Genomic DNA, 27,128 nt, shown 5'->3' on the forward strand with positions numbered 1-27,128 from the left:
TTCAAATTTGAACTGATTTCGGTTCATTTATATGTTAATTGAGGTTCACTTTATGCTACTAATAAGTATCGACAAAATTTTTTAGCAAAAAAAAAAAAAATAAATAAAATTATTCATTATCACTTTATTCAATTGCATTCGATTCTATTCCATTCAATTTGTCTTGAAAGTCATCCCAACTTTTGGGACAAACTGTTCATCGATAACACACCTGAACTACAAATGAAGCGAAATATTATTATAACAACACCATTGTGTAATAACAAATGAACCGAAAATTATGCATTCTATAAACTCAGAAACTTTTGCATTCTATCCAAATTCAAATTCATAAATAGTACTAACTTTAGCAAAGAAAGATGAAATTATTCATTATCACTTTATTCAATTGCATTCTATTCCATTCCATTCAATTCAAAATTGTTGAAGAATGAACCGAAATATTATCATAACAATACCATTGTGTAATAACAAATGAACCGAAAATTGTACATTCTATAAATTCAGAAACTGCTGCATTCTATCTAAATTCAAATTCCTAAACAACACTGATTTTAGCAAAGAAGGATGAAATTCTTCATTATCACTTTTTTCAATTGCATTCCATTCCATTTAATTCAAAATTGTTGAAGAATGAACCGAAATATTATCAAAACAACACCATTGTGTAATAACAAATGAACTGAAAATTGTGTTCATAAATAATGCTGATTTTAATAAAGAAGAATGAAACTATTCATTATCACTTTATTCAATTGCATTAGATTTTATTCCATTCAATTCAATTCAAAATTGTTCAAGAATGAAACTAGATAAAATTAAGAACGATCCAAATCTTGTCCACTTGATTCGATTCAGAAGAATAATCCAAATTACTCTCATTCAACTAATTTGAACTTGAATCATTCATTATTTTGGAACATACAAAATCTAAACGATTTTAATTACACTGTTCGATTTTAAAAACACAAATGCAGATCAAAATCTGAAGAGAAAGAGAATAAAATAAGAGGAGAATACAATGAAATCAAAAAAGAAAATAAAATTCTAAATAGAAAGAGACAATAATCAAAGAAAAACATAGAGAAATCCGAGGCAAATGGAAGGTTTACGTTGAAGAGGAATGAAGGAGAGGTTTACATCAAAAGTCTGTTATAAAGTGGCGCGGCACGTGACTCTAAATCACTTGGTTGGACATGGTTAGTGAAATCACTTGGATGCAGAGCATTATCAATTGTTTAAAGTTAGCTGGTTAGGAGTTGTTTACCTATACTTTTTCTTAAAATATATTTAATATTACTATTTTAGCTTCAACTAAAAAAGTCTATTTCTTCCTTATTTTTCTTCTGCTTCTCTCTCCTTGGTTTATTTTTTTTTGGGTCTACAAACACACACTAACCTAGCTACCACTTGAAGGTTCTAGAAGGTTTAGAGAAGGGGTGCTGAATTTATGGCTTTCTTTAACTTTTATAATTAAGCCTTAAAACCAAAAATTAAACTTGGCTTCTGTTCGGTCTTCGTAGCGAATTATGCAGGAGACAATTTTATTTTGTCTCATAAAAACTAGAAAATAGAACTAAAGTGAGAGGAACAAAGTGACACAGTCATATATCCTGGTTCAGTTGTCTTGTGCAATGCAACTTACATCTAGTCTCCACCACAACATTGGTGAAATTTTCACTATCAATCTAAGTATTACATACACCAATTCTCTAGGACTCAACGTAATTCTATCTGGGCACACAAGCTTCAACATAAACTTGACTTGGTTATACTAATGCCTAGATTTACCACACTAAGTGCTTACCCAACTTACCAAGGGATACCTCTCAAGTACATGATACAAGACAGAAAATACAACTAATAAAAATCTAAAATCACTCTTGGCTTTTCTCTCAAGTGTTTCTCTTAGCCATTTTCACTCTATGGCTTTTTCTCAATGCTTCTCTTTCTTGCCTTTTACCTCAGACAGAATACAAAGAAATTATATACATTGAAATAAAAATACAAACAGTAAAACATGAAGGAGATGATGAATAACAACTTTTGAGTCTATGCACTGAACCCAGTATCTGAACTCATAACCTTATTTTTCATCATAGCGGAATGCTCCCTTAGCTTTAGTGTAGGTGGAATATTTCCAAGACTTCAAACATAGTAGTGAGGATTCTCTCTTTTCTCTTTCTCTTGGGTTCTCTTTCCTTGAGTTCTAATAAGATTCAACTTTTCTTTTGTACCTTAGTCAGAGCCACAGTTAGGGTTCCTCCAGAGTCAACTTCTTGAATCTTGGGCTTTCAGAATTCATCCCTTCTCTTTCTTCAATCAACCCCCAAAGTAGAGATTTCAAATCTGGTTCTTGTTTGATCGAGGACAACGTGGCAGTAAAAATCATCTTGCTCAGTGATAATCCCAAATCCAAACCTTTGAAAATGTACTTTGGCCCCAAGTAACAACTTAAGCTGTTGTTTATAGCAGAGATAATCAACCACCATTTTCTTCAATTTTCTTTAAATGGCGTTACAGAGAGTAGGAGAAGAAGTGAAGAAATCAACTTGCATATAAAAGGAAATTATTTACCTTTAACCTCTGACTTAATGTAAAATGCTTTTGATTTGTTTGATTAAACTCTTGCTTTTTAGATAAAGTTTCTCTTTCTTTCTTCTCTGCTGTATGTGAACACAGATGAAGCTTTCTCTCTCTTTTTCTTGTGTTTGTCCAAAGTGAACATCTGAAACTTTGCTTAGGTTTGCTTCTCTATTACTTGGTTAGGATTGGGCTTGGGTGGATCAATTTCCTTTATCACCTAGGATTGCATTGTTTCACTGGTTTTGGACTGCTACACAAGTATTTGGGCATGCATCACTTAAATGAAACAATCAAACCCAATTGGGTGTTTAACCCAATAAATGAATGTTTGTCATCATCATTAAATTAATTGTATTCTTAACTCAACAATCTCTCCTTTAATGACAAACATAATTTAAAAAAAAGCTATAATCAAAGGAATTAATTTAGATGAGATTAAGACACTTCCATTTAATGATATCAATTTGTTTTGATGTGCTCCCCCTTTCTTTCATAAGGTTTGCTCCCCCTGAAGGTGTACTTTTCATTTGTTTCCTGTTCATGTATATACATATAAAGAACATGCTCATGCAAAACACATGTTTATATAAATAGTAGTGATGTAGTTATTTTAGCATATTTATCAAAAAATTATCATGCATTTTCTTGACACAAACTTAGTTAAGTCATCACCCAATCAATAAAACCAAACTCCTGATCATGGTCAAAAGTATCATCAACTTTTGTTCAAAAAAATCATGCAAAAGTTATCACAAAATAGAGCAACTATCAAGAGTTTTAAAATAGAGCATAAACAAATTAATCATTCTAAGATAGAGCATAAAATCAAAATGGAGCATGATATAAGAATTTACCATTTCAAGACATAGCATGCTCAAGGCATTTTCAAATCATCCAAATCAAATGCATCAAAACAAAAGCTAAACATTAGAGCTAAAAACTATCTCTGCTACTTTCCCTTTAGTCATCAAGTGAGAAGTTATAAGCAACTCAACCCTGCAGAAAAATGTTAGCCAAAAGCACTATATTAACCGAAGTAAAGTAAGTGCAAAGTAAGTAGTTGTTTAGGTTTTACAGTCATCCAAAATAAAACAAAGTCTAAAACAAACTACAATATTCTAAGAGATAAATAAATAAATCACAGAGATCAGCATCAAAAGACATCCTCAAGCATCTGAACCATCTTCCCCAGAATCAAATGATTCCTCTGGGGCAGTGGCCATGGTTTCATTCTCATGAATGTTATCAACATACTTCATAAGGACAACTACTCTATCTCTTGACTTTCTGAGGGCATTCTCATGTTTGATTGCAAGCTTTCTCTCTTGTTTGCTTGTGGAGATCAGATGGTTGGATAAGTTCACAAACTCTTGTGGAACATCCTTTTCAACTCCAAAAAGGAGTGATTTGTGACCAGTTGAGGCCGAAATCCTTGAAGTGGAGGGAGGATGAGTGTCATCGAGTTCATCATCATCATTATCATCAAGGACCACCTTTTTAGTTCTCGTAGGTCCCTTTTTGTGTTGTTTCACTGAACCACCTCCTTTTAGATATGAGTGTCTATTTTCATAAGACTCATTTGACAAGTCAACACCAAATTGTTCAAAAATACAAGTTAAGAATATTCCATAAGGAAGAGCCACAATTTTGTCACTCCTTATGCAATCAAATATATGCCTCACCATTAGATATGCAAAAAAAATTTAGATTTAGTGATGGTAGCATATAAAACTAGTGTATCACAGAAAGACACCCTCTGATATGAGCCACTTTGAGGAAGAATAATGTGGTTCACTATATGCTGCAGCTGAGCATGAAGAGGATCGAGGGCTTTGTGAGTGGGTGTAAGGCAATCAATCAGAGAGATATTCTCACACGCATGAGCCATAACATCTTTATATGAAATACCCAATCCCTCATCCCACTTACTAGAGGTATAAGCACATGCACCAACATCAGTATATTCAAGAGAGTCACTTATAGATTCACTGTTCAAAATAATTTCACGATATTTGACATATGAGTGAATGCTTCCCATATGGTAGGCCAGATTTGCATAAAGTTCTCGAACTGAAACTGGTAAACAGGCTTTTTAATTTTAAAAAATTGATTCCAGTCCAAAAACTCAAGATTTTCAACCAATGTAAAATCTTTCTTTTTTAGATTTGGTAAGTCAATCAAAAAAGTGGGACAAATTGGATGATAAATAACAACACCCTCATAAAAATCATGGTTCATGGCAAAACGAAAATGGTGAGGGTTGTAGTTGGAGTGGAAGGTCATAAACCGAGATTTGTGTTTAAAAAGATTAATGGAAGGTTCCTTAAGCGATTTGAGAGGGATACAAAGATTACCTCTTTGAAGATGTTAAGGGACTGACCTAGGCTTAGGTCTCGAAGGTTCAGGAGTGGGTTCCTCTGCAACAGGACGCTTCCCCTTTGATGTTCTTGGTCGAGAAGGACCACCGGGTGGAGCCGTTGGCCTGAATGATGAAGGATATCTCGGAGTCATTTTGGTTCGAGCCATTGGATCGGTGCGTGGAGGAGACAGCAAAGGAGTAGTGGAAGGAGTAAAGGTAGGATCCTTGGAATGTGAGGAGGTTCTGATTTTTTTAGGGTTTCGAGGAAGTTGAGTGAGAGAACCTCTACGAATGGCAGTTTTCTTTCTCATCATTAAGAGAAGAAGGATTTTGCAGGTATCAAAATAATGATGATAGTGGAGGAAATCAAAGAGGTTATGCAATGAGTTAATGAAAGAGAAGTTTGTTAACTGCAACAAGAAAGAAATTTATTGAAAACATGCATTTGCAGAACCTATGGCTACTCTTTGAAAAGACTTGACATCATGTTGAAAAGGTTTTATTTAAAATAAATAAATAGATAATAAAACAAATTTAAAAAGAAAACCTTTTTCAAACAAAAGACAAACTAGAAAAGCCCGCAAGCCAAATGTAACACTCATTAGGTCCAATGGTGGTGGTGTTTAAGGAAACACAATGGACCACACGAACTGAACTGGAAGGTTGGCCCAGAAGATTCAGAACTTGACATTGAACCCAGAAACCAAGATTTTGGAAGATGGTTCTTTACTTGCCCAGAATTGTCTCTTCTCATCCTGAGAGACAAAAATTTCAACCAACATATTATTAAGGCTAAAACAAAGAATCATAACACAAAGTACCCCGATTAGTTCTTAGATTACAGAATATGTCCTCAGCTAGTGATTTGGTGGAAATATCAGCTAGTTGATCATCTGATTTAACAAATTGAATGCTTATATTACCCTTTTGAATATGTTCCCTTATTGAGTGAAATCTCACTTCAATATGTTTAGTTCTTGAGTGCAAAACAGAGTTTTTGGAAATATTTATGGCACTCATGTTGTCACACAACAAGGGAATGTTTTCGGCATTCAATTTACAATCAGCAAGTTGAATTTTCAACCAAAGCAATTGAGAACAGCATGAAGAAGCAACAATATATTCAGCTTGAAGAAGCAGCAATATATTCAGCTTCAGCAGTGGAAAGAGCCACTGTTGACTACTTCTTGCAAGACCAGACATTTAAAGATCTTTCCAAGATGCGGCAAATGCTAGATGTACTTCTTCTATCTACTTTGTCTCCGGCAAAATCTGCATCACAATAACCTACAGCAGAAAATTTATTAGTCCTCAGATACCATAAACCAAAATTGGATGTGCTATGAACATATCTAATAATCCTTTTAACTGTGGAAAGATGTGATTCTTTCGGTTGTGATTGGAATTTAGAACAAATTCAAACACTTTTCACAATATCTGGTCTAGAGGATGTTAAGTACATAAGGGAACCAATCATTCCTCTATACCTAGTCTCATCAACATCTTTCTCAATTTCACCCTTTTCTAACTTTGAGTTAAGGTACATGGATGTTCCCATGGGTTTGAGATTCTCCATACCAAATTTCTTAACTAATTCCTTGGCATACTTCTCTTGATGAATAAAAATTCTATTTCTGTCGGTTTAATTTGAAGTCCAAGGAAGAAATTAAGTTCACCCATCATGCTCATGTCAAATTCACTTGTAATAAGTTTTCCAAATTCAGTATAAAGGGTTTCATTTACTGATCCAAATATACTGTTATCAACATAAATTTGGACTAAAATGAAAGAATCGTTAGAGTTCTTGATAAATAGAGTAGTGTCTATGGTGCCTCTTTGAAAATCATTTTTCAAAAGAAAAGAGTTGAGTCTTCTATACCTAGCTCTTGGAGATTGTCTTAATCCATAAAGAGCCTTTGAAAGTTTAAAAACATGATTTGGTAGCTCTTTATTTTGAAAATCTGGTGATTGTGCCACATACACTTCTCTATCAATTACTCCATTTAAGAATGCACATTTCACATCCATTTGAAATAATTTAACGCCACAATGGGCAACATAAGCTAGAAGAAGCCTTATAGCTTCCATTCGAGCCACAGGGACAAAGAATTCATCAAAATCTATTCCTTCCTCCTGATCATATCCTTATGCTACCAATCTTGTTTTGTTTCTAGCTATGCTTCCATCTTCACCCAACTTGTTCCTGAAGATCCACTTGGTGCCAATTACTTTCTTTCTGTTTGCTTTTGGAATGAGTGTCCAAACTTGATTCTTTTCAAATTCATGGAGCTCTTCCTCCATAGCCTTTACCCAAAAGGGGTCATCAAGTGCTTCTTTGATATCTTGTGGCTCAATTTGAGATAGAAAGGCCAAGTTTGCTTCTTCTGAAGCCTTTCTAGTGGAGGACCGAGTTTTGACACCTTGAGACATATCTCCTATGATAAATTCTTGTGGATAATTCTTCAAAATCTCTACTTACGGAGTCTAGTAGACTTAGGAACAAATTTGGTTACTGAAGGATTTATGGAGCTGGTTCTCCCAGGAATTTCTCCAGTTTTAGGAGATAAAATGGAATTATCTCCTGCAAAATCTTCTGCAGTAGCAGGTTCAAAATTAGGTTGTCCATAATTTTCTTTTTCTTGGCTTTGGTATACATTGGCGTTATTCTCCACCTGATTTCCTGCATCACATTCTTCCAAAACACTTTGAACCATTTTAATATCACAGAAAGCAACATGTCTGGACTCCTCAATAACTCTAGCATCTTGATGGCAAACCCTATAAGCTTTACTAGTAGTAGAGTAACCTACAAACAAACACTCATATAATTTTAGATCAAATTTTCCCAAATTTTCTTTGTCATTTAAAACATAACACTTGCATTTAAAGATATGAAGATAATTCAGATTTAGTGGGTGACCTTTCCAAAGCTCATAAAGGGTTTTGTTTAAAAATTTTCTAATGATTGTTCTGTTCAAAATGTACCAGCCCAGACCACCCGCTAGCACGATATTGTCCGGTTTGGCACACAAGGCCTCACGGTTTTACCTTTGATGATAGGGATGATAGCCGAAGCCCCCCACACTCACTCATCAAAACGCATCATGCTAGGCAGAGGTATCCGCACCCTTATAAGGCATGCTTCGTTCCCCTCCCCAATCGATGTGGGACCTTAGAATCCACCCCCTAAGGGAGCCCAGCGCCCTCGCTAGCACATCGATCCGGGCTCCGACTCTGATACCATCTGTAACAGTCCAGACCACCCGCTAGCACGATATTGTTCGCTTTGGCACACAAGGCCTCACGGTTTTGCCTTTGCCGATAGGAATGATAGCTGAAGCCTTCCACACTCACTCGTCAAAACGCGTCATGCTAGGGAGAGGTATCCACACCTTTATAAGGCATGCTTCGTTTCCCTCCCCAACCGATGTGGGACCTTACAATCCACCCTCCTAAGGAAACCCAGCGCCCTCGCTGACACATCGATCTGGCCTCCAGCTCTGATACCATCTGTAATAGCCTAAACCACCTGCTAGCACGATATTGTCCGCTTTGGCACACAAGGCCTCACGGTTTTGCCTTTGACAATAGGGATGATAGCCGAAGCCTTCCACACTTACTCGTCAAAATGCGTCATGCTAGAAAGAGGTATCCACACCCTTATAAGGCATGCTTCGTTTCCCTCCCCAACTGATGTGGGACTTTACAATTCACCCCTTTAAGGGAGCCTAGCGCCCTCGCTGGCACATCGATCAGCGCTCCAGCTCTGATACCATCTGTGACAGCGCAGATCACCCGCTAACACGATATTGTCCACTTTGGCACACAAGGCCTCACGGTTTTACCTTTGACGATAGGGATGATAGCCAAAGCCGGGGCCCCCCACACTCACTCATCAAAACGCGCCATGCTAGGGAGAGGTATCCACACCCTTATAAGGCATGCTTCGTTTTTCTCCCCAACCGATGTGGGACCTTACAATCCACCCCTCTAAGGGAACCCAGCACCCTCGTTAGCACATCGATCAGGGCTTCGGCTCTGATACCATCTGTAACAGCCCAAACCACCTGCTAGCACGATATTGTCCACTTTGGCACACAAGGCCTCACGGTTTTACCTTTGACGATAGGGATAATAGCCGAAGCCTCCCCCACACTCACTCGTCAAAACGTGTCATGCTAGGGAGAGGTATCCACACCCTTATAAGGCATGATTCATTCCCCTCCCCAACTGATGTGAGACCTTACAATCCACCCCCCTAAGGGAGCCCAGCGCCTTCGCTGGCACATTGATCCGGGCTCCGGCTCTGATATCATCTGTAACAGCCCAGACCATCCGCTATCATGATATTGTCCGCTTTGGCACACAAGGCCTCACGATTTTACCTTTGACGATAGGCATGATAGCCAAAGCCCCCCACACTCACTCGTCAAAATGCGTCATGCTAGGGAGAGGCATCCACACCCTTATAAGGCATGCTTCGTTCCCCTCCCCAACCGATGTGGGACCTTACATAAAATGTAGCAAGTGGTATTAACAGCTTCAGCCCAAAGGAATTTTGGAACATCACTTTCACACATCATAATTCTTGCCATTTCTTGTATGCTTCTATTTCTTCTTTCCACAACACATTTTGTTGTGGTATTTTTGGGCAAGAAAAATTTTGTGATATTTCAAATTCCTCACAAAATGATTCAAAAGATTGATTTTCAAATTCTTTACCATGATCACTTCTAATAGAAACAATCTTTAAATCTTTTTCATTTTGAATCCTCTTGCTAAAAACTTTAAAAGCCACAAAGGCATCATTTTCATGAGCAAAGAACAAAACCCAGCCAAATCTTGTGTAATCATCCATAATCACTAAACCATAATGCTTACTACACAAGCTTCGAGTTCTTGTTAGACCAAAGAGATCAATATGTAATATTTCAAGTGGTCTTTTAGTAGAGATGTCTTCCTTTGTTTTAAATGAATTTTTTGTTTGTTTTTCCATTTGACATGCATCACAAGTGATATCTTTGTTGAACTTTATCAAAGGAAGACCTCTTACTAAATCCTTTTTAACAAGCTTGTTGATTTAAAACATGCTTGTATGGCCCAATCTTTTCTATCATAGCCAGTTTCCAGATTCTTTAGAATGGAAACAAGCTACATTTTGATTATTTAGTTCATCAAGAGTGAGGTCATATACATTATCACAATGATTTGCAACAGACAATACCTCATTAGAGTTTTCACTCACTACTCGGCATTCCAATCTTTTGAATATCACCAAGTAACCCAAACCACATAGTTGACTAATACTCAAAAGATTGTACCTCACCAAAAAGATATCATCAATGAAGGTAGAGTGATTTTTACCTACTTTTCCAACAGCTATGATTTGACCTTTTCCATCATCTCCAAAGGTCACAAATCCTCTATCATACTTGTTGCGTTTGATAAAGAATGTGGACCTTTCCGTCATGTGCCTAGAGCATCCGCTATCCAAGTACCACATGTCTTTCTTCTTCTTGGATGCTGGGCAAATCTGTGAATACTCTTAAGTGATTTTAGGTATCCAAATCAATTTGGATCCTTTGAAGTTAACCCATCTTGGTTGTCCAAGAGCGTTAAAATTACAAACAACATTGTAAGTTTTGTTTCCTACTCTTCTTTTGTCAATAAAGCATTGGGAGTAAGAATGACCAGAGTTTTTACAATTAAAACAATGATTTCTGTACGCATGTTACTAAAGTTGATTGAAGCTTTGATGTTGGTAATGATTAGGAGGTTGAAACTTTCTGGTTTTTGAAAAAGGTGTGTTTCTTTTGATAAATTCAAATTTTTTATTCACACCCATTTTTTCAAAAGATCTCAAACCAGAATTATTGAAAGCACATGGGCTTCTTGAATAAGAGGATCTTTTGTAAAAGTGTGGCTGTTTGAAAGCAACCTCATTATTTAAAAAGTACCCCTGACCAGAATTGTTTGGAACCGGTTTGGTTTTAGAGGATGATGTAGTTTCACCAAAATATGGCTGTTCAAAAGAGGCATCATTGTTGGAAAAAAATATCCAATACCAGATTTATCAAAAGAGATTTTTGTGTTTGAAGAAGAGGCCAGAATTTAGCAATTGGTTTTTCAAAAAATACATCCTCTTTTGTCACATAGCCCAAACCTTATTTTTCAAACAATGGTTTTTGACTTACAAGTAATTTGTCCAAATTACTTGAACTATGAGCAAACTTTGCTAAGTCACTATTCAACTTTTTAATCATTTCATTTAATCTTTCATTTTTAGCAACAAGTTCTTGTGAAGGATTAATAATGTGCCTTCCTTTAAGTTTTTCGATTTCAGATTTCAAAAATCAATTTTCTTCAATGATATTGATAGCACATTCGGTCTCCTTCATTTTTCTTTCAAGAAATCATTTTCAGCTTTCAATCTTTCATTTTCAGTTTTATATTTATTGTATTTATTCAACAGTTTCTCAGAGTGGTGGGTAAGATCATCAACAATAACATGTAAATCATCCATGGATAAGTCATAGTAATTTACCTTATATGGTTGATCTTCACCGGCCATGAAGCAGACTTAAGCTTCGTATTCGGAGTCCTCTTCCTCATCCGAATCATTCTCAAGATCCTCCCAAGAGGCCATAAGCACTCTTTTCTTTTCTTTCTTCCTTTTCTCTTCCTTCTTGAGCTTTGGGCAGTTGTACTTAAAGTGTCCAGCTTCCTTGCAGTTGTGGCATATCACTTTGCTCAAACCCTTCTTGTATTCTTTTGAGCTTGAGCCCTTATACCTGCCTTTGTTCTTCATTAGCCTCCTTAGCCTCCTAGCAAAAAACACAAGTTCGTCATATGAAAAACTATCACTAGACTTACTTTCATTTGGTTCTACTTTTGATTTTAGGGCTATTCCTTTTTTTTAGCCTTGGCTTATGTGTGTAGTTTCATAAGCAAGAAATTTCCCTCTTAGCTCATCATAGGTTATAAGACTCAGGTTGTTACTCTCAACTAGGATAGTAGCTTTTGTTTCCCACTCTTCTGTGAGGCTTCTAAGGACTTTTCTCACTAGAGTTTGTTTAGTGTACTGTGTGTTAAGCCCATAGCATCAAGGCTGTTGATTATGATTGAAAATCTCTCAAACATCTCATCAATGATTTCTCCATTCTTCATGGTAAACATCTCATACTTTTTTCACAGCATATTGGTACACGAAATCGTGTTTCACACTTTTCACAACTCCGCGTAACTGACCAACAAGTGCACTGGGTCGTCCAAGTAATACCTTACGTGAGTAAGGGTCGATCCCATGGAGATTTCGGCTTGAAGCAAGCTATGGTCATCTTGTAAATCTTAGTCATGCAGATTCAAATGGTTATGAAGCTTTGATAATTAAAAGATAACTAAACATAAAATAAAGATAGAGATACTTATGTAATTCATTGGTGGAAATTTCAGATAAGTGTATGGAGATGTGTTATTCCTTCTGAATCTCTGCTTTCCTACCGTCTTCATTCAATCATTCATACTCCCTTCCATGGCAAGCTGTATGTTGGGTGATGTGCGGAAAATGATCCGACACAAAACTCACCGGCAAGTGTACCGGGTCGCATCAAGTAATAATAACTCACATGAGTGAGGTCGATCCCACAGGGATTGAAGGATTGAGCAATTTTAGTTTAGTGGTTGGTTTAGTCAAGCGAATCAAGTATTGGTTGAGTGATTTGGGTTTTAACAGAAGCTAAATTGCTTGGAATGTAAAGAGGGAAGGGAGAATTGCAGTAAATTTAAGAGCAGGAAAGTAAACTTGCAGAATCTTAAAGAACAAGAAAGTAAATGACTGAAACTTAAAGTGCAAGAAATGTAAAGTGTAGTAACTTAAATTGCAAGGAATATAAATTGCTTGAATGTAAAAGGGATTTGAGGACAGAAATTTCAGAATTTAAGCAAGAGAATGTGAATTGCAACAATCAATAGAGCAGGAATTGAATTAGAAACAATTATGATTCAAACAGTAAGGAAATAAAGTGCAGCAGAGGTTCACAGAAGAACCAAAAGTAAATTGGGATCTCAGGTCTCCAGAGACTAGGTAGCAAAGCCTAGATCTCAATTGCCTTCCCAGATCCAAGTTCACAAAGCTATTGACAAGAAATTGAAGAAGAAGCAGTAAAGGAAATTGAAATTCAATTTAATTGTGCAGAAAGGAATTAAAGAGATTTTGAATGGAGGTTGAGACAGAATTTCCTCAACTCTTCACACCCAAAACTCAAAACAAGAAAATTAAAAGTGCTCAGGCAAGCACGAGGAAGAAGAGAGATCAATTCTCCTCCCCAATTCTCTGAAATCTCAGTGAAGTCACCAAGAGAAGTTGCAAAATTCCAAATTCCCAAGAAAGTGCCAAAAGTCAAAGAAAAGGTGAAAAATAAAGTGAAAGTTAAAGTCCTATTTACATCAAACTAACTCCTATTTATACACTTTCTATTCTTGGATCTTGGGATTTGGATGGGCTTTTGATTTTGTGAAGAATTGAATTTTATTGGATTTTTAATCCAATTATAGCCCATGAAGGATTGCTTCCAGGAGGCTGCCCTGCCCTTGTGGAGGGCAGGGCAGGATTTGGTGCTTGGTGCGTGCGTGGTGCGGCGTGGTGCAGGCTTGGTGCGCAGGATGCTGCCCTGCCCTCGCGGAGGGCAGGGCAGAAAAAGTTGGTGCGCCAGAATTGTGCTGTGGTGCGCTGTTGGTGCTGCCAGAATCGTGCCTTGGTGCGCCAGAATCGTGCCTTGGTGCGCCAGATTCATGCCACAACAAAATGCTGCCCTGCCCGCGCGGAGGGCAGGGCAGTGTTTCCACTTTGACGTCCCGAGTTCGAAGCTTGGATGCTACACACGCTACCCATTTTCCTTGGCTTTCTTGGTACCAAAATGAGGCTTAATTCCTTGCTTCCTCATGGTCCCGTGTTCAACTCTTGTGGCAAGCATTGTAGGCTTTTTCCTTTAATTTTCTTCCCTTGGTGAGCCCGATATTGCCTTTGTGGAGGGCAGGGCAAGGTTTTGTTCTTCTTGATTCCAAGGCACAAATTTGTGCTCTGCCCTTGTAGTGGGCAGGGCAGAGTTGCCTTTCATGCTTTGTTCCCTTATGTTGCCCTCCTAGAGGGCAGTGTGCCCTTGTGGAGGGAAATACTTGCCTTCCTCATTTTGTGCGCCACACTTCTTCTCTCTTTGACCACATTTTCTTCTCCTTGGGCCATACTTCCTTAGGCCACGCTTTTCCTTTTTTTTTTCTTTTCTTCACCTACAATAAACCAAAACAACCACTCAAAGTATCACTAAATTCAAGAGGCTTATAAATCAATTAAAACTCAATTAAATTTAGCTTAAACCTCATGAGTTAACATTAATTTCATGGTGGTTGTTTGATTTAAAGAAGTTATGCATTTTAACTCCAAATCACTTACTTAGGATGCAAGAAAGTGCATAAATGCTAATAAAACAAGTGAAATTAGCTTGAAAAATGGGTATATGATGACTTGTCATCACAACACCAAACTTAAATCTTGCTTGTCCCCAAGCAAGCATCAAAACTAAGAGAAATTTAAATGAATAAGAAAAGAACACATATCCTTATTAGGCATATAGCAGAACTTGATTTTTGGGGTCTTTATGCAGACAATGATAACTCAAGTTATTGTTTGTTGTTACATAATATACATTTTTCATCAAAGGTTTGCTAAACTTGCTGTTATAAGACTTGCTCTTTAATCACTCCCTTGCTAACTTTTCTTTCTTATAATGCTTAACAAGCTTATTCTTTTGGAGGTTTTGGTGTCAAATGTTGCAGTAATAGCCTTTGGCTTTATTTGTTTCTTTCTTTTACTCAACATCTTTCCACCACAGACACATGGCTCACTAATTCTTCCTAGGATCATTGATGCCCATCATCTCTTTGGATAACTAAATGTTCTGTATCTAAGTTGCTCTTTATTGTGGACTTTCAATTGGCCATCCCAAATCAGTTGATCTAAGTGACCGGGTTTTAAAATACCCCTTAGAATTTACTCATCCAAGCATATCTTAGTACAAGAACACCACAGGCATATGTTCTAGGGTCCAAGCTATTGGTGTCCAACCTTTATTTTTTTTGCTTTTCTTGCCACTTTGGCTTTTTCTTCTCCCTTTTCTTTCTGTTTTTGTTCTCAAGGGCTTTTTATTCATTGATAAGGGTCTTTATAACAGCAAGCTAACTCACACTTGAATGAGAATGAGATTATGCAACAATTATTTCATGAGTCATGCATTTAATCAAACATATATACCACCATTAACTTCCATTCTACTTATGCAACATTGGATATTTCACTTTTCAATTCAAACCAAATCTCTTTTATTCAAGCATATGGGAAACAAAGCAAAATTAAAGCTAAGTGATGAATGACAAGCATTATGCAAATCATTTCTCTAGCTACTTATTGAACAACAGAAAGTACAAGAAAAAGAAATAAAAAAAGAAATAAACAGTGGAGGCATATCATGTTTCAGACATGCTTCTCCTTATTAGAAGAGTGAAAGAAGGGGAATGAAAGAACTTTGCCACCTTCTATTGGTCGTGGCTGCTGCTTGATTCTCCCTTTTTCTTCTTTCTCTTCCCTAGCTTGGAATAATCTCGGATCTCTTCACCAGGACATCTTCTACCCCAGACAGAATCTAAGAATCCTGAGAGCCCAACATCTTCCAATCTTTTAAAGGTTGCCTCCGTATAGTGACGAGACCTTGCTTGTTGCTTGGCTTCAAATTCAGGGCATTGCTCAAATGGCTTGATCTGAGGATTGAGTGTTGGCAAATTATGGGTCAAGTACTCCAACCTTGCTTGCATGTTTTCATCATTCTCCATTCTTTGTGCATATCTCACTTCTCCCATGGTGTGATGAATATTCTTCCATTGATACAAGTTGTGACTATATTCCCCTGCTTTAGCTTGACTAAAATACAGCTTATCATATGATTCCTTGAATTCTTTGTATTGCTCTTTTTGTCCTTCAAGAATCTGTGCTTGAAATTCTTGCTGTTGAGTCATCATTTGCTGTTGTCATCTCTCTTGCTTCTCTTCCATTTGACGCTGCCAAGCTTCTCTCTCCTCTTTATCTTTCAGATATTGTTCCCTAAACTCTGGATGGGGCTCTAGATATTGCGCTGGGCGCCCCAGATTATGCTCTTGTTGAGTCTGCATGAGTTGTTGAGATAGTTTTTCTATCGCCCTGTGTAGCTGGCTCATGTCTATGGCATCATGAGCTTGATTTCGTCCTTCCTCTCTTTGTGATCTCCTTTGTCTGGGAGCTACCATCCCCTCTGGATCATCTTCTTCATTTATTCCTTCCATACTCTTCTTAGTGATCCCTTTTCCCTTTTTCACTTTTTCTGTGTCCTCATCTTCAAAGATTACTCCAGCTTTGTCACATAGCCTGAGGATGGTACTTGGATGTCCAAGACCACTTGATTTGCTTGTGCTATTGGCCATCTCTTGAATACTGCCGGCTATGAGTTGTGCGAGGTTGATCTCACCTCCATGCAAGATGCAGTATGTCAAGAGTGCTCGTTTGAATGTGACCCAAGAGGCGTTTCCAGTAGGAAGGATAGATCTCCTCACTATTTCATACCATCCCTTAGCCACAGGAGTGAGATTTATCCTCCTCAAGTGACTTGGAACTCCCTTTGAATCTCTTTCCCAATCTGTATTCTCCACACATAACCCCTGCAAGATCTCATCAGGATTGTTTTCTATCTGCAATCTGGTTTCATAACTGGGCTCTGCATAAGTTATGGTTCTCAACTTGAGGGCCCTTGTGATGGCAGCTGGGCTAAAACTCACTTCAACTCCTCTGACATAACTTGTGTAAGGAGCACTATTTTTGTTTTCTTTTACAGCATTTGCATAGAACTCCCTGATCATGACTGCACTGATGTCAACAAGAGGAGCACATAAAAGTTCCCACCTTCTTTCTTTAGTGATTTGCCTCATGATGGGGTATTCCCCGTCTCTCAACTCAAGGCCTTTCTCATAAATGACATTCTTTGTCTCCATGAACCTATGATATCTCCCTTCATGGAATTGGGATCTAAATTTGGTTGCATCAAATGATGGAGGTTCGGCTACCATAGGTTCCTTTCCCGGCCTTCTTTTTGAACTTGAGGAGGCCATTGGATTTGAGGTAAGAAGAAAGAAAAAGTGAGAATAGAAGAAGTATGTTGTGTTAGGGATGAGTTTTGGTTCGGTTTTGTTGTGTGAGATAAAGGAATTATGTTGGTTTTGGGAGTAGAAGAGATTATGGCTTTCATATGAAAGTGGCTTGCATGAGTGTGTGGACCGTGTTGGTGCCAACGGCTATTTATAGGTGGATTCTTCAAGCTTTCCAACAAAACCATAATGAGTGAGAAAGGGACTCGTTGGTGCTCATGAAGGGTTAAGATTGAGTTGTTCATCCAAGGGATGCATGAAATGGACGGTCTGCATGTATTGTTGAGGCTTTGACGAGGATCCTCCTCCCATTGGCTGCATGCATTTAGGTGTTCAATGATGCATGCATGCAAATTCTGTTCCCCATGAGCACATTCTTCTAGGCACATGTGACCATCCTCTCATAGCTGATCCTAGCCGTGGCCCCTCCATGAGTTTGTTTCAATCTTTTTCTCCTGCATGAACCAAAACAACTATCCTTAGAACATTGATGTAGTCGTTGGCAATTGATTGGTACTAAAGGAAAAAAAATTGTTTTGTTTTGTTTATTATTATTTATTATTTAATTTTTTTATGGTCAATTGTGTCCCTTAATTAAAGATGCTAAAAGTTGGTGAACACCAAACTTATCTTTTATTGAGGGGGTGGCTTAGCAATGCAAACCATTCTTCACAATTGATGTATTTTAATAAAAAAATTTGATGCATGATCCCTTTCTGTATGGTTTTGATTCCATAAATGGGAAATGATCCTCTGAACATTGTTACACATGCAGACACCAAACTTAGTGTTTGGTCATATGCTTCATCAAAAAGAATTATGCATATGTTCTAAGAATAGCTCCCTTTCTTTTTGAAAAGCAAAAATTAAGTGTGCCTTAAGGGACACCAAACTTAGAAGTCTGACTCATGCTCTAAAATGAAATATGCATTTATCAAATATGGAAGTTCAAAATCATACTCAGGAAATCATAGCTTATTAAAGAGAAGACAGAAATCTTAAATCATGGGTTGCCTCCCATGAAGCGCTCTTTTATTGTCACTAGCTTGACATTGGACTCCCTTTAGGGTGGTTGATGTTGGTGATGTCTCAATTTGTCACCTCTCACTGTAAACTTTCTCTGTGTGCCTTGATGCTCAATTTCAATGTGCTCAAGAGAGAGTACTTGGTTGACAGTGTAATAATCTTTTGTTCCCAGCTGTTGATACACTAGTTGCACCTTATCACCTTTGGCAAATCCTTCAGTTGGGATTTTCTTATTCTTCCACCCCTTGTAGGTCTTTTTCTTGTTTTTCTTCTTTTTCTTCCTTGTTGATATGCTTCTTTTGATAGTGACTTGAGTTGTGATACCTTCCTTTTTGTTTATCATCCCAGCTTCTTTTTAAATTCCTTTTTCTCCTTGTACAAACTCACTCTCTTGTTCTATTGTTTTGTCGGTTGCTTGCTTTGGAAGGAAGTCACCACTTGTCTTGCTTGGTTCTTCATTCCTTTGTAATTCTGGAAAGACTTTCAAGGTGATGCTTTCCTCATGCATCCTGAGGGTTAGCTCTCCCTGTTCTATATCCACAATGGCTCTAGTAGTGGCCAAAAATGGTCGACCAAGTATTATTGAGTCATTTCCATTTTCTGAAGAGTCCAGGATCACAAAATCTGCCGGATAGATGAACTTGTCAACCTTAACTAAAAGGTTCTCAATCAGCTCTTTAGGATATACTACTGATTGGTCCACCAATTCCAAGGATATCTGTATTGGTTTCACCTCCTCTATGCCAAGCTTCTTTACCAAAGAAGATGGGATTAGATTTATGCTTGCTCCTAAGTCACACATCCCCTTGTTGATGAATAGGTTTCCAATAGTGCAGGGTAGGAAGAAACCTCCAGGATCTTCAAGCTTGGGAGGGAGTCCCTTTTTGATGAGTGCACTGCATTCTTCACTAAGCATTACAGTCTCCTTCTCATTCCAACTTCTCTTCTTGTTGATGAGCTCCTTTAAGAACTTGGCATACAGAGGCATTTGCTCTAATGCCTCAGCCAAAGGTATGTTGATTTCCAGCTTCTTGAAAGTCTCAAGAAATTTGTGGAAGTGCTGATCTTTTATTTCTTTGTGGAATCTTTGTGGATAAGGTATTGGGGGTGTCAAGTTTTTCTCCCCTTGAAGTTGTCTTAGAATCGGTTCTTCCATGATCTGCTTTCCCTTTTTCAGACTTTGTGGTTAGTTGTTTTCTTCTGTGAGTTCTTCTGGGACATTCTTGGTTGTCATGTCCTTGTTGATGGCTTCAGCATTCTTTGTTGGCTCATTGTCATTCTCCATAAGTTTCTTGGTTGCTCCTTGGTTACCATCCATTAACATCTTTCCACTTCTTAGTTGCACGACCTTGCATTCTTCCTTTGGGTTGGGAATGGTGTCACTTGGTAGTGAGCTTGATGGTTTTTCAACAGAAATTTGTTTGGAGATCTGCCCAATCTACCTTTCTAAGTTCTTCATGGAAGCTTCTTGGTTCTTTGTTGTCAATTCTTGGTTCTTCATCATTTTCTCCATGAGCAGCTCTAGATTAGTGATCCTCTGAGAGTCTTGTGAGATTGGTTGGTTTTGGGATGTTGATGGATGATGGTAAGTGCTTTGGTTAGTTGGGTGGTTATTGGGTAAGTGATGGTTAGAATTGGGGTAGTTATTTTGTGGTTTTCTGTATGTATTTTGGTTAGTGTTCGGCTGGGGGTTGTGGTTTGTGTTTTTCCAATTGTTCTGACTTGAGTTTCTTTGCCATGGTTGTTGGCTTTGATTGTGGTTGTCTCCCCATCTGAGGTTGGGATGGTTCTTCCAAGATGGATTGTAAGTATCACCATAAGCTTCATTTGTTCCAGGATTTTGGTTGTGCATGTATTGGACTTGCTCTTGCTGTTGCTCCTCTTGGGTCTCTTCACTTTGCACCCATGTGGTTGATGGTTGGCTTGTGGTGCTCACTGCTGCCACTTGTAGGCCATCAATTCTTTTGGCCATTTGCTCAAACTGTTGTTGAATCTGCTGCTGCATCATCTTGTTCTGAGCTAGAATTGAATCCACTCCTTCTAACTCCATTACTCCTCTTCTCTGTGATGGTTGGCGTTGTCTTTGATGAGCAAAGAAATATTGGTTGTTGGCCACCATATCAATGAGGTTTTGAGCTTCCTCTGTGGTTTTCATGAGTTGTAATGAGCCTCCAGCTGAGTGATCAAGTGCTTCTTGAGCCTTTAGAGTAAGTCCTTCATAGAAGTTTTGCAACTTATCCCATTCAGTAAACATCTCTGGTGGACACTTTCTCAATAGAGCTTTATATCTTTCCCATGCTTCATATAAATTCTCAGCCTCCATTTGAGTGAATGTCTGCACCTCAGTCTTCAATCTTATGATTCTTTGAGGGGGTAAAATTTGGCAAGAAACTTGCTCACCAAATCATCCCAAGTGTTGATGCTTTTGGGAACGTTTCTAGCCATTGAGTGGCTTTGTCTCTGAGAGAAAATGGAAAGAGCAACAACTTGTAACTGTCAGGAGGCACACCATTGGTTTTAACAGTGTCACAAATCCTCAAGAAGGTGGATAAGTGTTGATTTGGGTCCTCCAATGGTCCTCCTCCAAAAGAACAGTTATTTTGAACCAAAGTGATGAGTTGTGGCTTTATTTCAAAGTTGTTTGCATTGACATTGGGGGGAAGAATGCTACTCCCACAGTGTCTAGCATTTGCAAATGTATAGGAAGCCAGTACTCTTCTTTGTTGTTGATTATTATTGGCTCCTCCTTCTGGTTGATTGGGATTTGATGGATCTCCTTCCATTTCTTGGAATTCCTCCTCAGATTCTTCCTCTCCAATAACGTTCTTTCCTCTTTCAGCTCTTCTTATTCTTCGAAGAGTTCTTTGGTCAATTTCAGAGAGGATAGGGGAAGATCTTCCTGTACCTGACATACAAACACACAACAATAAACACACAGATCCAGAAAATCAATAAAACTTCAAACTATAGCTAGAATGAAGTTTTAGTTAGTTTAAGCAAAAATTCAAACAGTTAGTGTGTTAGAGAAACAGAAATGAAAAAGTGCTTAATCTAGACCTCCACTTCACTTAATCATTGTCAATCTATTTCAATCCCCGGCAACGGCACCAAAAACTTGATGTGCGGAAAACGATCCGACACAAAACTCACCGGCAAGTGTACCGGGTCGCATCAAGTAATAATAACTCACATGAGTGAGGTCGATCCCACAGGGATTGAAGGATTGAGCAATTTTAGTTTAGTGGTTGGTTTAGTCAAGCGAATCAAGTATTGGTTGAGTGATTTGTATTTTAACAGAAGCTAAATTGCTTGGAATGTAAAGGGGGAAGGGAGAATTACAGTAAATTTAAGAGCAGGAAAGTAAACTTGCAGAATCTTAAAGAACAAGAAAGTAAATGACTGAAACTTAAAGTGCAAGAAATGTAAAGTGCAGTAACTTAAATTGCAAGGAATATAAATTGCTTGAATGTAAAAGGGATTTGAGGACAGGGATTTCAGAATTTAAGCAAGAGAATGTGAATTGCAACAATCAATAGAGCAGGAATTGAATTAGAAACAATTATGATTCAAACAGTAAGGAAATAAAGTGCAGCAGAGGTTCACAGAAGAACCAAAAGTAAATTGGGATCTCAGGTCTCCAGAGACTAGGTAGCAAAGCCTAGATCTCAATTGCCTTCCCAGATCCAAGTTCACAAAGCTATTGACAAGAAATTGAAGAAGAAGCAGTAAAGGAAATTGAAATTCAATTTAATTGTGCAGAAAGGAATTAAAGAGATTTTGAATGGAGGTTGAGACAGAATTTCCTCAACTCTTCACACCCAAAACTCAAAACAAGAAAATTAAAAGTGCTCAGGCAAGCACGAGGAAGAAGAGAGATCAATTCTCCTCCCCAATTCTCTAAAATCTCAGTGAAGTCACCAAGAGAAGTTGCAAAATTCCAAATTCCCAAGAAAGTGCCTGATGAGCGGATAATTTATACGCTTTTTGGCATTGTTTTTAGGTAGTTTTTAGTAAGTTCAAGCTACTTTTAGGGATGTTTTCATTAGTTTTTATGTTAAATTCACATTTCTGGACTTTACTATGAGTTTGTGTGCTTTTCTGTGATTTCAGGTAAATTCTGACTGAAATTGAGGGATTTGAGCAAAACTCTGAAAAAGGCTGACAAAAGGACTGCTGATGCTGTTGGAATCTGACCTCCCTGCACTCAAAGTAGATTTTCTGGAGCTACCGAAATCCAAATGGCGCGATCTCAACGGCGTTGGAAAGTAGACATCCAGGGCTTTCCAGCAATATATAATAGTCCATACTTTATTTGGAAATTGATGACGTAACTTGGCGTTGAACGCCAAGTACATGCTGCTGTCTGGAGTTAAACGCCAGAAAAACGTCATGATCCGGAGTTGAACGCCCAAAACACGTCATAACTCGGAGTTCAACTCCAAGAGAAGCCTCAGCTCGTGGATTTGTGCATCAAATACTTACTCATGTAAACCCTAGGAGCTAGTTTATTATAAATAGAACATTTAACTAATGTATTTGACATCTTTTGATCACTTTAGATCTTAGGATCAGATCTCTGGACGCCTAGTCCTTAGACCTTGGGGGCTGGCCTCTCGGCCATGCCTGAACCTCTCTCACTTATGTATTTTCAACGGTGGAGTTTCTACACACCATAGATTAAGGGTGTGGAGCTCTGCTGTACCTCAAGTTTCAATGCCATTAAGATGATATCCTATTCAATTCTATTTATTCCTATTTCAAGATATACGTTGCACTTCAACTTGATGAATGTGATGATCCGTGACACTCATCATCATTCTCACCTATGAACGCGCGTGATTGACAACCACTTCCGTTCTACCTTAGGCCGGGCACATATCTCTTAGATTCTCCAACAGAATCTTCGTGGTATAAGTTAGATAGATGGCGGCATTCATGAGGATCCGGAAAGTCTAAACCTTGTCTATGGTATTCCAAGTAGGATTCTGGGATTGAATGACTGTGACGAGCTTCAAACTCCTGAAGGATGGGCGTGATGACAAGCGCAAAAGAATCAATGGATTCTATTCCAACCTGATTGAGAACCGACAGATGATTAGCCATGCGAGTGACAGCCGCAGAGGACCATTTTCACTGAGAGGATGGGATGTAGCCACTGACAACGGTGATGCCCTACATACAGCTTGCTATGGAAAGGAGTAAGAAGAATTGGATGAAAGCAACAGGAAAGCAGAGATTCAAGAGGAGCACAGCATCTTCACACGCTTATCTGAAATTCCCACCATTGAATTACATGAGTACTCCTATCCCTTTTATTTATTTTATTTATCCTATTTAATTACATTTGACCCTATGATTCCACTCACTAACTGAGATCTACAAGATGACCATAGCTTGCTTCATACCAACAATCTCCGTGGGATCGACCCTTACTCACGTAAGGTATTACTTGGACGACCCAGTGCACTTGCTGGTTAGTTGAGCGAGACTGTGAAGTTGATTTTAGACCATGGTATTGTGCACCAAGTTTTTGGAGCCATTACCGGGGATTGTTTCGAGTTAGAAAAGAATGAATCACAATTTCGCCCACCAAGTTTTTGGCGCCGTTGCCGGGGATTGTTTGAGTATGGACAACTGACGGTTCATCTTGTTCCTCAGATTAGGTAATTTATTTTTTGTTTTATTTTTCAAAAAAAATTTTTCAAAATTCTTTCAAATCTTTTCTAATATGTTTTCGAAAATTTATTCTAAATTTTTAAAGAATGAATTCTAGAGCTTCATGAAAAATGTTGAAGCCTGGCTGGCTGTAAAGCCATGTCTAATTCTTTTGGACTGAGGCTTCCAATAATAAGTATATGAAGTTGGATGAAATATCAACTGCTGTATGCTTGATTTGTCACTTAAGGCTTGGCTGGCCATTGGCCATGTCTAGTGTTTTGGACTGGAGCTTTCATTGAAAGCTTGGCTGGCTATTAAGCCATGTCTAATTCCTGGACCGAAGCTTTAGACTAACATTGCATGATTCTGGAATTCATATTAAAAATTTTGAATTTCTTATTTTATTTTCTCTATAATTTTTTCGAAAAATCAAATAAAATACAAAAAAATTAGAAAATCATAAAAATAAAAAATATTTTGTGTTTCTTGTTTGAGTCTTGTGTCAAGTCATAAGTTTGGTGTCAATTGCATGTTCATCTTTTTCTTGCATAAAATTTTCGAAAAATTCATGCATTCATAGTGTTCTTCATGATCTTCAAGTTGTTCTTGATGAATCCTCTTGTTTGATCTTCATATTTTCTTGTTTTGTGTTGTATGGTGTTTTTCATATGCATTCTTGCATTCATAGAATCTAAACATGAAAAATTTCTAAGTTTGGTGTCTTGCATGTTTTCTTTTCTTGAAAATTTTTCAAAAATATGTTCTTGATGTTCATCATGATCTTCAAAGTGTTCTTGGTGTTCATCTTGACATTCATAGTGTTCTTGCATGCATCATGTGTTTTGATCCAAAATTTTCATGCATTGAGTATTTTAGTGTTTTTCTCTCTCATCAAAAAAAAATTCAAAAATCAAAAAAATATCTTATCTTTTTAAATCTTATCTTTTTAAAATCTTTTTCAAAAATCATATCTTTTCCATTTTTTCATCATTTTCGAAAATTTCAAAAATCTTTTTCAAAATATTTTCAAAATCTTTTTCTTATCTTTACATCATATTTTCGAAAATTGCATCAAAAATTAATGTTTTGATTCAAAAATTTCAAGTTTGTTACTTTCTTGTTAAGAAAGATTCAAATTTTAAGTTCTAGAATCATATCTTGTGATTTCTTGTGAGTCAAGTCATTAATTGTGATTTTAAAATTCAAATCTTTTTCAAAACTAATTTCAATCTTATCTTTTCAAAACCATATCTTTTTAAATCATATCTTTTATATCATATTTTTTAAAATTTTATCTTTTTCAAAAAAAAAAATTTTAAAATATCTTTTCTAACTTCTTATCCTCTTATCTTTTCAAATTTGATTTTAATATCTTTTTCAACTAACTAATTAATTTTTTGTTTGTTTCTTATCTTTTTCAAAACCACCTAACTACTTTTCCCTCTCTAATTTTCGAAAATACCTCCCTCTTTTTCAAAAATTCTTTTTAATTAATTAATTGTTTCAAATTTTAGTTTTAATTTTCGAAAATTACTAACCCATTTTTCAAAATTATTTTCGAATTTCTCTCCCCCTCATCTCTTTCTATTTATTTTATTTATTTACTAACACTTCTCTTCACCTCTCTTCATCTCCAATCATTGCCTCTATCCTCACCATTGTGATTGGATTCTCCACTTTTATTCCTTTCTTCTTCTACTAACAATAAGGAACCTCTTTACTGTGACATAGAGGATTCCTCTTTCTTTTCTTGTTCTCTTCTTCCCTATATGAGCAGGAGCAAGGACAAGAACATTCTTATTGAAGCAGATCATGAACATGAAAGGACTCTGAAGAGGAAGTCAAGAGAAACTAAAAATCAACAATTCAGAGAAACCTCAAAAAAAAAAGAAGAAAAAAAAAGAGAAAAAGGGAAGACAAAAAAGCTTCCACCTCTGAGTCATGGGAGATGGAAAGACTAATATAAGCCGTCATAGCTCAGTGGTAGAACATGTGGCTGCAAATCAAGAGATCCCTGAGATACCTCAGGGGATAAGTTGTCCTCCACACAAATATTGGAAGCAACTAAGGGGAGGAACACCAAAATTACTAGGAATCATTCAAAAGAAGCAAGGAAGAGACATAGAGGAGCTCAAAGAGCACCATTGGTTCTTCAAAAAGGCGCCACCCTCACTCAGGTGGATTCATTCCTTGTTCTTATTTCTTTCTGCTTTTCGGTTTTTAATGTTGTGTTTATCCATGTTTTGTGTCTTTACTTCATGATCATTAGTATGTAGTAACTATGCCTTAAAGATTATGAATAAATTCCATGAATCCTTCACCTCTCTTAAAAGAAAAATGTTTTAATTCAAAAGAACAAGAAGTACATGAATTTCAAATTTATCCTTGAATTTAGTTTAATTATATTGATGTGGTGACAATACTTTTTGTTTTCTGAATGAATGCTTGAACAGTGCATATGTCTTTTGATCTTGTTGTTTATGAATGTTAAAATTGTTGGCTCTTGAAAGAATGATGAACAAAGAGAAATGTTATTGAGGATCTGAAAAATCATGAAATTGATTCTTGAAGCAAGAAAAAGCAGTGAAAAAGAAGAAGCATTCGAAAAAAAAAAGAGTATATAGAAAAAGAAGGAGCAGTAGAAAAAGCCAATAGCCCTTAAAACCAAAAGGCAAGGGTAAAAAGGATCCAAGGCTTTGAGCATCAATGGATAGGAGGGCCCAAGGAAATAAAATCCAGGCCTAAGCGGCTAAATCAAGCTGTCCCTAACCATGTGCTTGTGTCATGAAGGTCCAAGCAAAAAGCTTGAGACTAAGTGGTTAAAGTCGTGATCCAAGGCAAAAGAGTGTGCTTAAGAGCTCTGGACACCACTAACTGGGGACTTTAGCAAAGCTGAGTCACAATCTGAAAAGGCTCACCCAGTTATGTGTCTGTGGCATTTATGTATCCGGTGGTAATACTGGAAAACAAAATGCTTAGGGCCACGGCCAAGACTCATAAGTAGCTATGTTCAAGAATCAACATGCTTAACTAGGAAAGTCAATAACACTATCCGAAATTCTAAGTTCCTAGAGAAGCCAATCATTCTAAACTTCAAAGGAAAAAGTGAGATGCCAAAACTGTTCAGAAGCAAAAAGCTACAAGTCCCGCTCATTTAATTATAATTAATATTCATTGATATTTCTGAATTTATAGTATATTCTCTTCTTTTTATCCTATTTGATTTACAGTTGCTTGGGGACAAGCAACAATTTAAGTTTGGTGTTGTGATGAGCGG

The 27,128-nt window shown here is 37.3% G+C and overlaps 1 long non-coding RNA gene across 1 annotated transcript in view; it reads left to right on the plus strand.

Moving 5' to 3' along the window:
• LOC130973649 (uncharacterized) overlaps nucleotides 1-22,936 on the plus strand; it is a 34,844-nt gene extending 11,908 nt beyond the window's left edge. Inside the window, exon 2 of the long non-coding RNA XR_009084225.1 lies at nucleotides 22,304-22,936. This is a non-coding gene — a long non-coding RNA (uncharacterized LOC130973649). The remainder of the gene's footprint in view (nucleotides 1-22,303) is intronic.
• Nucleotides 22,937-27,128: the final 4,192 nt, after the last annotated feature.

This window comes from Arachis stenosperma, chromosome 4, assembly GCF_014773155.1.
Source record: "Arachis stenosperma cultivar V10309 chromosome 4, arast.V10309.gnm1.PFL2, whole genome shotgun sequence".
In the NCBI taxonomy this organism is placed as follows: Eukaryota; Viridiplantae; Streptophyta; class Magnoliopsida; order Fabales; family Fabaceae; genus Arachis; species Arachis stenosperma.